The 15,834-nt window shown below is 38.7% G+C and overlaps 1 protein-coding gene and 1 long non-coding RNA gene across 4 annotated transcripts in view; one reads left to right on the top strand and one right to left on the bottom strand.

Moving 5' to 3' along the window:
- Window positions 1-15,834, bottom strand: part of LOC6052225 (protein obstructor-E) — a 124,074-nt gene that overhangs the window by 81,542 nt on the left and 26,698 nt on the right. The gene's annotated exons all lie outside the window — the stretch shown is intronic.
- Window positions 10,511-11,910, top strand: LOC119769572. Of its 2 annotated transcripts, none has more exons than XR_005278429.1 (3): window positions 10,511-10,770; window positions 10,841-10,911; window positions 10,974-11,910. It is a non-coding gene; the product is annotated as an uncharacterized LOC119769572 (long non-coding RNA). The 2 variants fall into 2 exon arrangements; XR_005278428.1 differs by having other exon boundaries at window positions 10,515-10,770; window positions 10,977-11,910.

Below are 15,834 nucleotides of genomic sequence, written 5' to 3'. Positions count from 1 at the left end.
AGTCTTGATTTAATAATTTTGAAAATATTGTTTTCAAAAAGATCGGAAAATTTCCCGAATGTTTAATATTTTAACATTGCAAATCGAACCATTAGTTGCTGAGATATCGACATTAGAAAATGGTTGGTTGTTTGGGTGAGACTTAGAAAACATCAATTTTCCTGTTTTCAAACCTTTCCATGGCAATATCTCAACAACTAAGGGTCGTATCAGCAAAGTTCTGAAAAGAAAAACATAGAGAATTTCCAAAAATATTTTTGTCAATAGCCAATGTCAATTGTCTACTTCAGAAAATGTTGATTTTTGGGTCATATATGACCCATCAGGCCCGAAAGGGTTAAAATGGCTTTAACTTGAAAACGGTGCACTTTATAAAAAATTCACCGAAATACTTTTTGATGCAATTTCGCTTTACATCGACAAATGAAATTGAATTTTTTTTTGCGACCAATCAAAACTCGATCAAAGATTTTTTGCACAACCTGGAAATTTCTGAAAAGTTGGCATTTGATGTCCTCTAAAACATATCAGAAAATTAAAAATAGTGTTTTTTTTTGCAAATCATGTTTTAGTGTCAAAAAGTGAAATTAAAAATCACCATTTTTTAACGTGTATCATTTTTTTTTTCAGTGCATTCCTTATTCATACCTACACACGGAGAAAAAAGAGTTCCCAAAATCGTGAACAAGCGTTCATGAAAATGGGAACCACGAACAAAGTGTTCAAATTTCATGGTACGTTTTTCAAAATCGTACCATGGAATTTGAACACTTTGTTCGAGGTTCTCATTTTCATGAACGCTTGTTCACGATTTTGGGAACTCTTTTTTCTCCGTGCAACTTACAAGACACCAGATCGATCAAAAAATTCCTTCAAAAGGTACAGATTTTCATATATCATTTTTGTATGGATAGCTGCCATATTTGTATGGAAAATGATATGGACAAACTAATGGCTTCTTTGGGCATACCATAAAAGTTTCAGCCGGAATAAAAAATACAAAAATTAAAAAAAAAGGCCGATTTCGTAGAGCCTTGCTCAGTACGTCGCAAAAAGCTTGGAATTAATCCCGGCTTTATACAGAAAATGTTGGAGTACACTCATCCCTCATATTCGGAACAGTTTACAGATCGGCCAATGTACAATAAATCATATAAAATCGATAATTGAACATAATGATTTGCTTTTACCTTCATGTGAAAGCTTTTCTTGCGATCTTTCGATTGATGTATAAACCGGCTGTACATTTTTACGTTTTATATCAAGTTTTCAAAGAAAAACATTGACCCATGAAATCCACAAATTCGGAACACTTTTTTCTTACGATGTAAACAAACTTTTGATTCTCTCCAGGAGTACATATTTTTTACAAAATAATGACTTTGCACTCTGAAACCAATAGAACTCATGGTTAGTGATGTTTTATGAATGGTCTGATAACTTTTTTGTGAAAATATCAGTTAAATTCAGGTGTTTCACAATTGTGGGGGACACAATAACATCCCACAATCATGGAACGGGCAATTTGGAGGCAGTATTTTGCTGCTCTGGATAAAATAGTCTTGAAATGTAGTTTTTGTTTGAAAAGTATTACTTTTACTGGTGAAATAGCAAGAGAATGTCCAAATAAAGGCCTTAAAAATAGCAGGGTCGGCAGAAAAGTTGCATTTTGCATTCTATTGACAAATTACCACAAAAGTGTTCCGAATTTGTGGGTGTTCCGAATATGTGGGATGACTGTACGAAAAAAAAATTAGGACGACCTCTAAAAATTTACCTTTATCTTTCCGGGATTTATTACTAGTTCTTTGCGCGGTTATATAAAGTTGTTCCCCGGATCAAAACCTATAACAAATCTCTTATTTGAAAAAATGTCTTCAAGTATAGAAAAACATTCTCAAAAAAGAGTTAGAAAGTGAAAAATAAATAAATTAACTTTATTGAAATTAAACCATAACTTCAGGTCAACAACTGAAACAACTAAATCTTAACCAAAGGCGCTCAAACTTTTAAGCTTGATTCTGGGGTCATGGTGCTAGGCAATTTCGATTGAGGTGCTCGAAATTAAACACTTTTGCCTTTTGCATGCATCATTTTTTTCATGGCCACGCTAATTGGCATGGAGAGTGCCTAGGACAATCTTGATCTAAATCAGCGATTCTCAATGGAGGTACCGGGCCTACTTGATTTACATGGCAGGGGGTACCGGCCTAGAAGAAGGTTGAGAATCGCTGATCTAAATGATTGTTCATGACAAACAAAATTCCATCACAATATGAATACACTTATTATTCATCATCACAATCATAATTTTCAAAGATTTTTTTCAAAAATATTAAGAAAATTTTACGAAAGTAGTGCGTCTTTTCGATAAGCCCAGACCAAAATGTGTATCATTATTTTCCGATTTCGGGAAAACCGGGACAAAATATTTAAAAAAAAAGTTATCGAAAAATCCCGAGAACTCTGTCCCGGGAAATCCCAACATGGACGCACTTTTAACCACTTATTTTTCAATACAAATCATAATGCAAGGTTTTCGATTAAACATAGGAATTGAAATGAAAACTAAATTACCATCTCAACTTTAAACCCTAACAGTGATTAACACTTCTGTGTCGATTCCCAGACTAAGGAAAATTAAATTTAAGAAATTCAAACCACCCCTTCAATAGCAGTCAAGACATTCTCGAAGGCAAATGTGAGTATACATAATTCAATCCATTTTTCAAATATTCATCAAAGCCAACTCCTTCTCTCTACACTCTACAGCTGCTCTAGCCTTGCCAGCTACGAGGGAAGGAAAATCTTGTCCAAAACGCAAGAAGACCACTTAGCCACCGCCCCCACTTGGCACCACGATCAGCTCGCCGAGAGCTTCAGTATCGCTACCCGGCATTAAATTTTCATTTAGACTACCTAAGCCAACTGGAAGGGCGGAAGGATTATGAATTTAATTTGCCTCCATGAAGCGGCCGAGCCAGCTCAGATAATACAATGTGGGTGGGGAGGGGGGTGTCTTAAATTGTGGGCTTAAGGAGGTTGAAAGTGTCACAAGAATTTGCTTTTCTGTGCTTTTCACCGTGGAATGAACGCCTAAGTGGGAGCTGTGTTTCCGGTGGTGTCGATAATTGCGTTTGATGATTGCGATTAATGTTTTGTTAATTAAAACATTCAAAGCCAATGCAGAAAGATCATTCAACTTCACACGGTGTGATTGGCAACTTTGTTAACACGTGATACCTGATTCTCGTTTGATGGCTCATAATTAATCGCACACACACACACACACCTGAAATCCATTCATAAACAACTGAATGACTAATTGTGTACTTAATTAGTGATGTTACTGGCTCTGACTCAATTGGCGTCCATTCCGTTTGCTATTATGTATTATGCGCTGCTCGCATTTATGTGAGAGGTGTGAAATGCACCGAATGAGTTTCAATAGCTATTGTGTATGAGGGAATGCCATGCAAGTTGCGATACATCACTATTCATGTCCATTAATGCGAGGATTTAATGATGAGGCCAGCAAGAAATAGGGAAAGTGAATTCCAATCCCATAAAATTGTGAACCTCGTTATTATTCTATTGAACAATTTAACTGGAATTCGAAATCAACTTCAACATAAAAGCACCACATTTTTCTACTAAATTCCGTAAAACATTTTAAAAAAAAACGTTACTTAATCCACCGTAAGGTGGTTGGTGCCTTCCTCACATTCATATATTAAATACATTTAGTAAGAATATAATGACTCCGCTTTAACAAGTTTAACACGTTAAGCTTTATCACTCATTTCTTTAAATAGGGTTGTTGGAAATGTCTTTAAGTTACCCATCCAACGATAGTTCCGGATAACGTTTTCATCAAAATATCTGAGAACCGGCATCCAAAAATTGCAAAAATAACACTTAAGTGCTAATAACTTTTGATAGAGTTGTCAGATCTTCAACCTTTTTGGCTCGTTGGAAAGGTGCTTGACCGGACAACATTTCCAACAAAATACCTGAGATTCGACCTCCAAAAAGATTATAAATAACACTTAAGTGCTTATAGCTTTTGACAGGGTTGTCAGATCTTCAATGTTTTGGATTCGTTTGAAAAGTCTTTAAATGCATTTCTTAAAATATGTAACATGCCGGGGTTTCTTACAAAAACCACCTTTTTTACAATCTTGCGATCTTTAACCAAAATCGTTTTGTTATCATAACTTTTGAAGTACTTAACTAGACATCATGATTTATAGCAATTATGCGACCCGAAGACGGATCGAATGAGGCCACAACGGTCAAAATTCGTTCAGCCATGTTCGTTCGTTCGATCAATATCTCTGCTCACGCACATACATTTCGACGTCGTCGTGCTATCTTGTCGCACCCGCCATTTTGACGTTCCGAGAAAAACGCGTTTTAATGTTTGACCTTGAGTATTCAAAAACGAGAGCACGCAATGTAAACAATAACGAACACGTTTTGTTTGGCTGACCATTCTGTGCATTGTCCCAAAGTTTGGTTGAAGTTGGTTGCTGGAGTCCCGAGTTATAATTACAAATGTTTACGGTAGTCTAGCTTGTACGTGCGACAAACGCATCCTGACTTTCCTGGCCTGAAATCCCTTTGGCCTTTTGTCGCACTTACATCAATTTTCATGGAGTGACAAGATAGCACGACAAGATTGAAACTACTTTCATATGTAAAGTGACAAAAATGCACGGAGTTTTTTCGGTTTTTGTTGAATATCTCAGGATTGAAATCGAATTTTGGGGATCTGTGAAGGTCAAAAGGTGAGGCATTGTGAGCTGCACAAAATGGCGTTCTTAACTCAATTTGGCCCAAAATGCACATACGACAAGTTAGCACGATGGCGACGATTTGCTCATTTGCTTGATTCTGAGTCGATATGCCCAAGTAACATTTTTTTTCCAGGAGTTCTACAAGAGCTCTTCACGATAGCTACAGCATAGCAGTTTGGACCGCGGTAGGATAAAACTCTCTTCAAGTACTCTTCCAAGCTCCCGAAGAAGTTTTGAAGAGAATGTTATCCTACCGCGGTCCAAACTGCTATGCTGTAGCTATCTTGAAGAGCTCTTGTAGAACTCCTGGAAAATATAGTTACTTGGGTGTATACGTTAAGGTGGGTCTAGGACGTCAAATTAAGAGGTTTAATTTTTAAGTGATTTTATAGCCTTTCCTCAGTAAGGTGAGGAAGTCAAAAATCTCTGCAAAAACTAACAGAATGGCTTAAAAACAAACACAGTCCAGACTTGATCCAAAGGCCTTGGACAAATTTCACTACGGATAATCACGATTTTTTTTTCAAATTCTTTATGTGTCATTCCAAGTCAACTGGGTACAGTTTTGGACTGAACCTTCGCTGATTTGGCTAAAATTGTTAGCTTTGGACACTAATAACACAGACAAACAGAAATGGATTTGAATTTGGATGTAGTTCTCGGATCATCTACCCGGAATGGGATGGCGCTACAGTCAAGGCACAGTCAAACTGACTTTGTTTGTTTTGCCTGTGCGGTGTTCTTCGAGACCTACATCTAAACGACCCACATCTAGTCGAACACATAAATTTTTAGACTGATTAGGATCATTGGGTTGGAGTTGGTCGGGACTAGATTGACCTTGCTGAACCTTGGTTATTCTGAAGGTTGCCGTTATGCTGATAATGAGTAAAGCAGAAGATCGGCAATCTTCACGTCGGTAAATTGTTCCGGCAGCATTTTGTCCAATTTCGAATTTGATAAAGCAAATGGTCCTTTTCGTGGTCACAAAAAGCTAGTTGTGATTCCAACAGCTTGGTTCAAATTCCTATTCCGCAGATCGGGGCTACTGAGGCCCGACAACAGCAAGAATGTCATCATATTTCTAAAAAAAAAACTCGTCATCTTTAGCATTGGCCACACTGATTGAGCTAGTTGATGATTATTTTCCTACTTTGATGATTGATGCATTTTTATAAAATATGTGTTCAATGATTTACAACTGTTTGTCTGTGCTGATAACTTCGCCGAATTTTTTTTAAATATGTTGTCTTGAGGAAGTTGTTTCCAATTTAATGAAGATCTTAGTTCTGAGAGTTGGTAAGAATTGGATAGTTATTGCGCCTTCCACAGGTAAAACACTAAAACAATTGCTTTTCTGGGGAGTCAATCTTTGATTTTCGGGGGTAGGCCCGAGTAACCCCGGATTTGGACCAGCCTAATAAACGTTCTCTCAAGTTTGGTCAATATCGGTCCTGGTGAAGTCCAAATGTACCCAGTTTAATCCAAGATGGCTGCTAAAATGGCGGTGATGTAATATTGAAAAAAAAACTTTTGCTCATTCAATAGGCAATCAACCATCCAAATTTTACTTTAATTGGGTCACAGAAATGGAATTTGATGATTGAAGTAAGAAAATGAAACAAATACAAAAAAAAATGTTAGTCATGATTCCATTATCCGAAGTTCCATAAAAAAACTTCGGATAATCATGTTTAAAAATATAAAAATCATAAAAATCAAAAACATAACAATCTTCGGATAATCGAGTTTGGATCGTTTTCCATATCAAGTTTTTGTTTCGTAATATTGTTATTATGGCCACAGATAGGAAAAAAAAACAACTGGACAAGAAATGCTTATTAGAACTTTTGCAAACTATTTCAGAATTATTTACAATCGTCGATGTTTTGAAAATAAGACAGACTATTCTATGAAACTGGGGCGGTAAATGATGGAAATTGGTAATTTTCTACAAGTTTCTGTACAATTTCCCAAATAAAATTACGTAGTTAAAAGTAAATCTTTCCCTGTTCCTGATGGGAACACCCGTGAAAAGTATCGTGGCCACCATTTACAAAGCGGATTCAGTAACAGTTTATTAATCAACTTAATGTTCCCAAGTAACCATTTTAGTTTTACTGTAGTTTTGGAGAAGTTATGTAGAATTCCTGAGAAAATGTATGCGAGATGCCTTTTAGTCCCACATGCTGTGTTAAATAATTGTTAAATCAGCAATAAAATTAAATGGACTACTTTAGGAGGTTAGCCAGGGTAAAAATTAAGAGTATCATAAGACATTAAATTTTATTGTGTACCTAATAAATGCTTTATAAAGCTCTTCAATGCTCGAATAAAACTTTTTAGTTTTGAAAAGATTTTTGTAACAACCTGTAGGAACTCCTGAAAGTTATAACAAAGCACGAAGCATTTATGAATGTTCTCTCAAAGAGAACCAAAAGCATGTACAAAAAGGGAACAGCATGCTGATTTACTTGATTAAAGACAAATATTCTTATGCGAAATGGAATTCTAAAAGGCTTATGATAGTTGATTATTCATTTGATAATAACTTGCACTTGCATTTTTCCAATGAAATATACCGTTACAGTAGTGCCAAAAAAAATTACCGATCATTTTATTAAGATAGCTTGAAAAAATGGAACGCGCCTTTAAAATTATCACAAAAAAACTAAACTTTTATCGAAAAAAATCTTTTTCGACGGTTGTTGTGTGTGTGTATGTGTGTGTGTGTGTGTGTGTGTGTGTGTGTGTGTGCAACCAATCAAACGGGACCACGCGGTCGCTTCTTACAAATTGAGTTGTTTCCATGTATTTTAGATTTACATTCTATACATGCAAATAACTCGCATAGGCATTTGGATGGTGTTAGCTCTGCCGAGCTTCGGTGACCCATTTCTACGCAGGCTAGCCGTGCGCGAGGTACCTCAGCTTGAATCGACAAAGCCCCGCCCTAAACAACGTTTGCATCAATCGGATTCAAACGTTATTTAGCACTTCTGAACCCTTGTCAAATGGACAAAGACCCAGCGCGTATATAGTTTAGTGGTAACAGTGTTCTTAATTCCAGTCGCTCACCAAGCCGTGATGGCTTAGTGTTTTGTATTTTTGCTTAACAATCCAAAGGACGGGGGATCGAACCCCGACTCGAGCAACTTTGATTTTTCGTTCATATTCAAAGCTTCAATTTATATTTCCTAAAACTTTCTCATTGGGAGCAGATGGGAATCGAACCCAGAACCATTCGCTTACAATGCGAACAACGTAACCAGTCAGCTACGGCCGCTCCAAAATCTTTTTCGACGGTTGTTGCTCCAAAATTCAACATGGCTACAACTTTCAGCACCTCGATTTGTTTGGCAATATGGCGAAAATTTATAAATATTGAAATTCTTTTTTAAGTCTATTTCAAATTCAATGCTTCTTCAAAGACTCTTTCCCAAAACTCGCTAGGAATAACTTGATTTAAAAAGCATTTATTAGGGTTTAAAACAGGCTCACAATGCTTTATCGTTTTTAAAGACGTCTGTTCAGGTTGAAGGCTTTATTGAGAATGATCCTAAAGTTACAATGTTGGGACCTCAATAGCTTAGTCATAGCTTGCTAAGTCATAGACTACTTAAATCTTAGCTAAGCTAGTATATTACAACGTCTGTTCAGGTTGAAAGCTTTATTGAGAATGATCCTAAAGTTACAATGTTGGGACCTCAATAGCTTAGTCATAGCTTGCTAAGTCATAGACTACTTAAATCTTAGCTAAGCTAGTATATTACAACAATCGTGGTTTTACCCAAGATTAAATTGCACACGGCTGGGAACGTAGCGCATGCGGGCTTCATGAACTGCAAATAGATCGACTTGCACAACGGATTTGAATTTGGAAATAATTCAATAAAAACACATTTTTGTTAGTTTGCATGGGGTTTATTTATTATATAACAACTAAAAAAGCATAAACTCGGTCACTCAACACAGTTCAATGACCAAACTTTAAACAGCGAAGGTGGGTTGGACACTGCCTTAAAAAGCAGCTACTTTCACTATTTTTACCTTCTGTTGCTATTACAATCTTTAACTCCACCACAATATAGACTGCGCACCACAAACAATGATATTTTAAAACGATTATCACTCTCTTTTCAAATTAAACATAGGGTAGAGTAGTCATCAATGAGACACGGGGAACAATGATAAAATGGCTCTCACAAGTCGCACAAATGGCTCACAAGTTCAACCAATCAGGCTCATATTTGGGGGAAAGGTGTGTCTACTAGATACACGTCTGCCATATTAGTGGCTTTGGTTATGGACGCTCTCTTGAAAAGTTATTCATAAATGTTTGATTCTGGGGTGTAAAAGTAAATTATGGACAAAAAAACTTTTTCGCTCGTAGGCTGCCATTTACACCAAAACTAATATTTCTTAAAATTTCTTTCGACGTTCTTTAGGGATTAAGTTGGTCTACAATGTCCTTTCATTAGATTTGGCCAAAATTTAGAATATACTTATAAACCAGTGCTGTCTCATTGTTCCCCACTCATTTCAGCCCATGGGTAAAAATGAGACACTTTGATTGTTCTTCAATAAACTTTTCAAAATCGATGGAAATCTTTCAAAACATGAATTGAAAGTGATTTTTGGCATATTTATAGAGTTTAAACTTCATTTAACCAAAAATACAAAGTTATTTGGTATTAATATATGGATTTTACAAAATTTAAATACTTTTTAGTGTAACTTTTCTTATTAAAAGTTTCATGTTGGCATAATGCTCTAAAATATTCAAGGCAAGTCACCTGCAATGGAACAATACAAAAACATGATGTTATGCTAGAAAAATGTTGATTTTCGTAGAGTGTCTCATTGTTCCCCAGCTGTCTCATTGTTCCTGCCAAGTGCGTCTACAATGAGACAGTTGAATAACTCTGGCTGTAGATTTCGGATCGATCTCATATTTTTGTCAATGTTAGAACACATTAAAAGAATGATAATGCAACTAAAAGCTCATTAAAACATGCTGATGAAAAAATTAGAAAAATCGTTGAAAGTTGAAAACCAAAAGTGTCTCATTGATGACTACCCTACCCTACTAGTGAACAAAAAACCGCTGCAACCAGCACAAGCAAAACTGTAAATGACAGCGCGTAGCAATACAGATAATGAAATCTTGATAGTTTTGAACAAGGTAACTCTATGAATGAAAAGTTTTATCAACTACTTTTCGAAAACCATATGTATTTAAAGAAGTTCTAATCAAGACTGAAAGGCTTTGATAAAAGGGGCAGGACGAAGAACACTAAAACGAAAACAATTTTGTTAAAATGCCTCGTTTAGTAACGATAAATTGCAAAATAACATGATGTACATCCACTTTGACACAATAATGATAATGCACAGCACCAGTAAATGCAACAATTGCAAAGCAAAAGAATTTCTGGTTCAGTGAAATGTTCCGATTTCTCACAATTCTATCACAATTCAAACACGATAAAAAACCACCAATTAAAAAATATTTTATTATTATCAACACATAGTTATTAAGACATATGTAATTTTACAACTTTAACCGAAAATTCACTAGTTTGTAACGTGTTCCGTTATTTTGAATTATTATTTTTGAATATAAACTTAAAGTTTATTAAGAAATTAAAAAAATTGTTAATAAATAAATATAAAAAAAAAATTAAATAAATATCTAGATTGAGGCAACGCGCGTACCGGTATCAGACGAAGCGAGTGTATATTCACGACTCACGTTTCGTGGAATTTTATAGCAAATGGGATCTGTCACACTGAACGTTGGTGAGCCCGTCTCGGGTGCCGCCATATTCCGGGGACTCGGAACTTCGGAGGTTTCCTGGGTATGAGAGTTTCGGGTCTCGTTCTTTCTGCCAACGGAACGGCTGGTGATAAGAAGTGCGCGACGCGACTAGTGACTTTAACCTTTTGCCTTTGCCTTTTACCTTAATAGGTTAGTTGTACATAGTGCGAGTGTTCCTCCTAAAGATTTATTTAATTAAGTTTACTTTTTATTCCATTAGTGTTTCGTAAGTGAATTCTTGGATTTTTGCGTCCGCTTTCTTAAATACAGTTCACTTTAACATACAATAAGGTAACGTAGTTTATTTGAATTAAATATATAATGTGAAATTAACATGAGTTCGCGTTGGACAGCAGCGTCCAATAAGACGCTTTTTGTATGGGCTGGAAATTTTTGCTGCAATTGCGAAAGCCCACGCCGGGTTTCGTACGCCGTCCTGAGGGACGTTCCTCTACGTTTTGGATCAGCCTCTCGGCGCGTCTTCGCCGCCATTTTGGTGACTCTACATTCCGTGACCGTGTGACGCTCCGGCCCGCCATCTTGGCAGTCAAACGGAGTCGTGGAAGTCCGTCAATTCCCGTTGGCAGAAAACACACACCGGTCGCCAATTGCCGGTCGTGAAAAGGGTCCACCACGTTACAACCCCCGGACCCTTCCGAGAGCCGTACGTAGTCAAATTGTCGTACACCCCCGGGTCGGGAATCCTGTTGGTTTTAACTTAAAGCCTCCAATGGTGGGGTGTTCGTTTGCCTCCAGGACGAAGACCCAGTCCGGACAGCGCCCGACACTCCGTGTCCATCGCGCGTGAGCTGAGCTCGGCTCGCTCTTTATTGGCTCTGCGGAATTGTGCACTTGTGAAATCGGAAAGCTTCCCGTCCAGCCGCCCACACTCCGCAACTTTAGTTTCGGCCACGAGCGTCCACGTAGTCCTACGTCACCCAACGAGGGAGCTGGAACGCACCACGTGACCAGCGTCTACCTTCTCGGCGTCGTGCTCCACCGCACGGCCAATCAGCATCGAGCGTCGCTCGACGGCGGATTCCCGCCAAAGCAGAGGAACCAACTCGACACCTCCAGACTGCCAGCATCTACCAGAACATCGCATCAGCAGTTTTCGCCGGCCCTCGACGGCCGGGCGTCCTCGCGGCAGCATGTGCACCAACACCAACAAAACCCTGCGCAGGTATGTGAGAGACCCTTGAATCATGGCCATGTTTCCTCTCTCCCATTTCCCTTACCCACACAAACAATTGTCTAGCTCGAACTCTCGCGGTAGTTTTATGCTCCGGAAATGGAATCCCGCAAATACACAGTGAAACCATGATTTTGCGAACATGAATTTATTTTTCTTCCCCTCATGCGTTACCTTGAATAAATCTCTATGAACGTGCACTCTTGATAACCTTTTCGTTTTCGTTCTTTGAAATCATACCTTCCTTTCCCTAACTTTCCGTTGTCTGAAAGAACCAGAATCGAAGATCTCCGTGGTTCACTACCCGTTCAATTTGATAAGATCCCATTTTAGTTATTTTGGTAATTTCGTCTGCGTAAAAGCCGTATGCCGACTAACGACCCTGAGAGCTAATGTCGGGCAGCTAACACGACGGGTGGCCTCTTGTTTCGGCAAGAGTGGCGCATAAGCCACTGCGTTTAAAACAAAAATCTTCATAGCACGGTTAGGTCGGTTACATTGGCGCCCAACGCAAAAAGTTTTCCATAGAATTTGCTTTTGTTGGATGATATTTGAATAGAAAAAAAAAGTGCTCACTGTTTTTTTTTTAATTTTTTTTAGTTGTTTTTTTTTTTGAGACTGTACATATTTAAACAAGCTCGAAGTGTTATGAAATTTCTCTCAGTTTTTTTTATAGGTTGCTACATCACCACATTTATCAACGATATTTTTTTGTAGATATATATTTTTTTTAGTGGTTAAGTTTTTTTTTCATTTGTACATACTTTCTATTGAAAATGATATTTGAACATTTTTTGTAAATATAAGTTTTTTTTTTAAATTTACGTTATTTTCATACTGATATAACGAGTTAGGCGAATAGAAAGTTATAGTTTTAGTTAGTTTGAAAATGAAATCGTACATTTTTCCCTCCACATCAACTTTGAACGACGAAGAATTGAATTTTGAACTTAAATTACGTAATAAGCAAATTTATCCAAATGAAAAATTAGAACAAAAACAACTATTCGTCAAAAGATTGTTCACCGAAGACAGAGAGAAGAAAACAAAATACAAAGGAATTAATTTTTATGAAAATGAAAAACCAATTATCGTTAAAAACGTTGATGAAATTATTGAGAAATTGAACACTACATTTGATCGTCGTCTTCTGTCAAGGTTGCGACATTACCTAATTCGAGCCAATTATGCTTTAACAGCGTCTGAGTTTGACGAAACTGACAAAACATACCTAATCAAGGAAATTGAAGATGTTTTCACAAAATTTAAAAAGAAAATCAAATACAGCAGTGAGGATGAGGAACTGTTAGAATCAGAAGGAAACGAGAAGGATGGAAAGAATGATAAGAAGAAAGATGAACCTACTAACAAAGATGATAAGTTGGGAGTTTCCTCCAAACTGAATGCATCGCTTGATATAATTTTAAGCAAATTAAGTCTCGCTTCGGAAAGAATTACAGATTTTATCGAAGCGAGCCAATTAAAAAAGCTTAACAGAACGGGATATGATTGGTCAGATTATTCGAACAGTGAAGACGAAAGAGAAAGGGGAAGAAGAAACAGAGATTCCAGGGGTAATAAAAGCCATGGAGACTCTAAGCAACCCAGACTGGGAGAATATGATAGGTGGAGACGTGGTCGGAAAATTTTCAGGGACCGGAACCGGATCCGATACCGGGACCTAGCAGACAGAACTTTTCGAATCATGGTCGTGGTCTCGGCGGGACATCATTCCATAATGATCAAAGTCGGGGCAGAAAGGTGAACCGGGGAGGTAACCCGTCTCATAACGACAGACAGCAGGGCTACGATAGCTCAGATGACTACGGTTCAGGCAGCTCGAGTCGTGACGTCAGGCGACAACCCAGCAAGAACCGAGCGGTAAGCCGCCACCGGAACAACAGAGGGAGATCCCTTAGCAGTTCCGATGGTCACGCCGATCGAGATGGTCCACAAAGGCGACACAGGAGGCGTTCCGGAAATCGACACCGACGAGACACTTCCGACCGTAGTTCGAGTGCATCCAGACACAGGCGTGGGTACCGGAGATCGCGAGTTGAGAACTGGGACCTGATCTTCTCAGGTGACAACAGGTCAATTCAGGTAGAGGATTTTCTGTATCGAATCAAAAAGTTGGCCAAGCACGAGGACGTGTCACAAGGCGAGTTGCTTCGGAACATACATCACCGATTAAAGGGTGAAGCGTACGACTGGTGGTTCACGCGCGAGGAGAATTTCACCAGATGGTCTAGATTTGAAGACGAAATCCGTTTCAGGTACGGAAACCCGAACCGGGACAGGGAATTAGGGCTCAGATTAGGAGTTGAAACAGAAACGGGGAGAAAAGTTTGTTGCTTACGTAACAGAGGTCAAAAACTGAATCAATGTCTAGTTCGACCATTTTCTCCAGATACCTTATTTGAACTAATTTGGGAAAACATGAGGCCCCATTATCGTTCGCGCCTTTCAACAATTACTGTTGAAGATTTGGAACATTTGATTGAATTAAATCACAAAATTGACGCTAATGATCCTTTCTTTTTAAGCCACTGAACGGAACAAGGAACGATATTAATCATCTAACCGTGGAAGAAAGTGATTATTCTGACGATGAAGGATTTCAGGTGAACGCCATTCAGAAACAGCGAACACCTAGACAATCAGCACCACCTGGTGGTCAGTCTAGAGCTGCGAATATTTCAAATGATCGTCCAACTTCAGACCAACAACAACAACCAGGTACAGCGGAGGTTCCAGTTTGTTGGAACTGCCAGGCCATCGGCCATACTTGGAGAGAATGTACTAAACCAAAACTAGTTTTCTGTTATGCTTGTGGGAAGTTAGGTCGAACAGCTCGAACTTGTGAGAAGAATCACTATCCTACATCCCAAGACGATCAAGATCAAGATCAGTCGACAAACTGGCGGCGGGATGCTTGATCGGGAATTCAACCATCTCGCCAGTAGAAACAATTCCCAGCGAAGATGAATCTTCTTACTTAAATAACAACTCAGTTTTACAAATTAGGGTTAATCCTAGCGCTTGCCCACACATCAAAGTTAACGTGTTAGGTTCAGAAATTGTTGCACTGCTTGACTCTGGTGCTGGAATAAGTGTCATGAGCTCGTTGAACTTAATCGAAGCGCATGGACTAAAAATTTTGAAATCTAATATCAAAGTCTGCACGGCCGACGATACCGAACACATTTGCCTAGGTTATGTGAATGTTCCATACACACTAGGAAATGAAACGAAAGTTGTATCAACACTAGTCGTACCTCAAATTAAGAAACCATTAATTCTAGGAATGGACTTTTGGAAAGCGTTTAAAATTCGACCAGTAATGACCACAAACAACAGGACGGAGGAGTTGGACCTGACGTGGACCTCCACGCTTAGCGATACGCCTAACGTCAACTGCCTACGCGTAGAGAATGGCCATGCGTTGGTGGACAACGAGATCATAGCGTTGTCAATACACATCATGGAGTTTGACGTGGATGAGGACCAGATCCATATGAAATCTCAACCCGAAGAGGACAACTCGTTAGACATTCCCACGCTTGAGCTGCCAGAAGATCCGGAAGCTCTGATTGACGCGGTGGAAACGGAACACCCGTTGACTGTTGAGGAAAAACGTCAGCTGAAAGATGTCCTGCGGCAGTTTGATTGCACCAGCGAAGGTCGTCTTGGGAGGACAACCTCATTGAGCACGAGATCGAACTCGTGGAAGGGACCAACATGAAGGAGTTACCGATGTATCGTTACTCGCCGAAGATCTGGGAAAACGTCGAGCAGGAGTTGGAGCGTTGGAAAACGTTGGATGTTATCGAGGAGTGTACAACCGAGTTTGCCAGTCCCCTGGTTCCAGTAAAGAAAGCGAACGGAAAAATCCGAGTCTGTTTGGACTCGCGCCGGATCAATTCTGTCACTAAGAAGGACGCTTACCCGATGAGGAATATGTCGGAGATCTTTCACCGGTTGCAGAAAGCGAAGTTCTTTAGTATAGTTGACTTAAAGGA

Source organism: Culex quinquefasciatus, chromosome 3 (assembly GCF_015732765.1).
Source record: "Culex quinquefasciatus strain JHB chromosome 3, VPISU_Cqui_1.0_pri_paternal, whole genome shotgun sequence".
NCBI classification, from domain to species: Eukaryota; Metazoa; Arthropoda; class Insecta; order Diptera; family Culicidae; genus Culex; species Culex quinquefasciatus.
This window is presented reverse-complemented; position numbering and strand designations above follow the sequence as displayed.